The sequence below is a fragment of the Acinonyx jubatus genome, chromosome C1 (assembly GCF_027475565.1).
Source record: "Acinonyx jubatus isolate Ajub_Pintada_27869175 chromosome C1, VMU_Ajub_asm_v1.0, whole genome shotgun sequence".
NCBI lineage: Eukaryota > Metazoa > Chordata > Mammalia > Carnivora > Felidae > Acinonyx > Acinonyx jubatus.
The window spans coordinates 127,082,180-127,084,143 of record NC_069381.1 but is presented as its reverse complement, the minus strand read 5'-3'; the positions used below and the strand labels follow the sequence as shown (position 1 = coordinate 127,084,143).

At 35.8% G+C, this 1,964-nt stretch overlaps 1 non-coding gene across 1 annotated transcript; it reads right to left on the bottom strand.

Moving 5' to 3' along the window:
- Nucleotides 1-1,316: 1,316 nt before the first annotated feature.
- TRNAC-GCA (transfer RNA cysteine (anticodon GCA)) lies at nucleotides 1,317-1,401 on the bottom strand. The gene has a single exon. It is a non-coding gene; the product is annotated as a tRNA-Cys (tRNA).
- Between the last annotated feature and the right edge of the window lie 563 nt (nucleotides 1,402-1,964).

Sequence of the window (1,964 nt, the reverse complement as noted above, 5' to 3'; positions counted from 1 at the left end):
CAATTTCCTTAACCACTCTGAATCTCATTTGAGTCCTATAATGGAAAAAAGATGCATAACATAATTTGTAACTATAAAATGTATTGATAATGAAAATGTTAAGTCAAAACCTCACACATGGTGATTGCCTCATTAAAGGTTACACTTCTAAGTTTTCCCTATAAGGTATAAAAGGATGAAGAGAGAAATGCTGACACAGGGCTGAACATAATGGATATTGAATGAATTGTTGCTTCAGGAGGCAGAGAAAAAATGAGAACAGAGAATTTTATGATTAATAGTAGCAGATACCACCCAAGTCATGGAATCAACCATCTTAAGAGCAAAGGAACACGAAGGAAAGCTAATAACTTGGCAGAAGTTGTATTCTTTGTATAGAATTTGTGCTGCTTTAGAATTAACAAAGTGCTCTGTGTTAATTTTATCAACTTTCTGTGGTGATAAATAACCTTTTCTATTGCTCCTATGTCAGACCTCTCGGACAAAATTCTGCTGCAGTCTCAAATAACCCCGTAAATCTCAGTGACTTCAACAGGAGTGAAGTTTTGTCTCAAGTTCCCTATCTGTCATGTATTAAATGCAACTTGTTGTCTTCATTCTGGGACACAGGATGAAGGAATAATTTCTATTTAGGACACTTCCATTATCATGGCAGAGGAAAAAGGGAACAATTTCAGAATGACATGATAGTTCCAAAAGTTTCTACTCATCAATAACACACATTTCTACTAAAATTTTATTGGTCAGAACAAGTTCCAGGTAAGACTGAAGTTAGTAAGTTGGGGTATGTAGTCCTCCCATAATAAAGGATAGAGAATATTTTGTGTAATAATCAATAGATTCCATTCTTCCTCCATTAAAAAAAAAAACCTCTTATGTATTAGATAAGTCCTTAAATATTGATATAGATATAAATTCATATTTCATTCTGGTTTTAATTAATAGATTCTAGTATCCTTTTGTTATAGGTCTGGTATATTTCTTAGTTTTTAATGTTTATTTATTTTTGAGAGAGTGCAAGTGGAGGAAGGAGTAGAGAGAGGGGGACAGAAGATCTGAAGTGGGCTTTGTACTGACAGGCTGACAGCAGCAAGCCTGATAAGGGGCTTAAACTCACCAACTGCATAACCTGAACTGAAGTCGGTTGCTCAACCGACTGAGCCACCCAGGTGCCCCTATGTCTGGTATATCTTATTTTTTTTTAATGTTTGTTTATTTTTGAGAGAGAAAGAGACACAGTGTGAGTGGAGGAGGGGCAGAGAGAGAGGGAAACACAGAATCTGAAGCAGGCTCCAGGCTCTGAGCTGTCAGCACAGAGCCTGACATGGGGCTTGAACCCATAAACTGTGATAACATGACCTGAGCTGCAGTCAGATGCTCAACCAACTGAGCTACCCAGGCACCCCTAATATATCTTAAAGGAGAACTCTCTCAAGTGTCTGGCTGATGCACCAAGATATATAAAGGTTTGATCATGGGCCTTTGTCATGCTATAAAAATATTGTCTTTAGCTGGCATAAATTGTTACATTACCAACAGTTTTGAATAACTACTGAAACCTAATGCTAAGGAGAATTTCTCAAGTCCAAAATATCAGAGTTAGGAAAAAAAAATTAACTTTGGAAGGACATAGAGAAAAATAGCCTTGTCAGCTTAGTAAGATTACCGTTGACATCTGCTGGATAGAAAATTAAGCAAAAAAAAAAAAAAAAAAAAAAAAATTTGTCAGCTTGTGAGAACTATTGTTCTGACTGGAATGTGTTCCATGTGTTACACTAAAAAATTTCCAGAGCTGGCTATTAATTTCCTTTTGGCCATCCAATTGTATTTGAAAGTCATTCTCTTGTGACATTATTATAGTATCTAGGAAACTATTCCACAATAATACTTCATTGAAACGTGACCAATTCTTCTGTCCATGTATATTAAACATCCTTATGTGTTGGTTGTTGTGATATGTATAG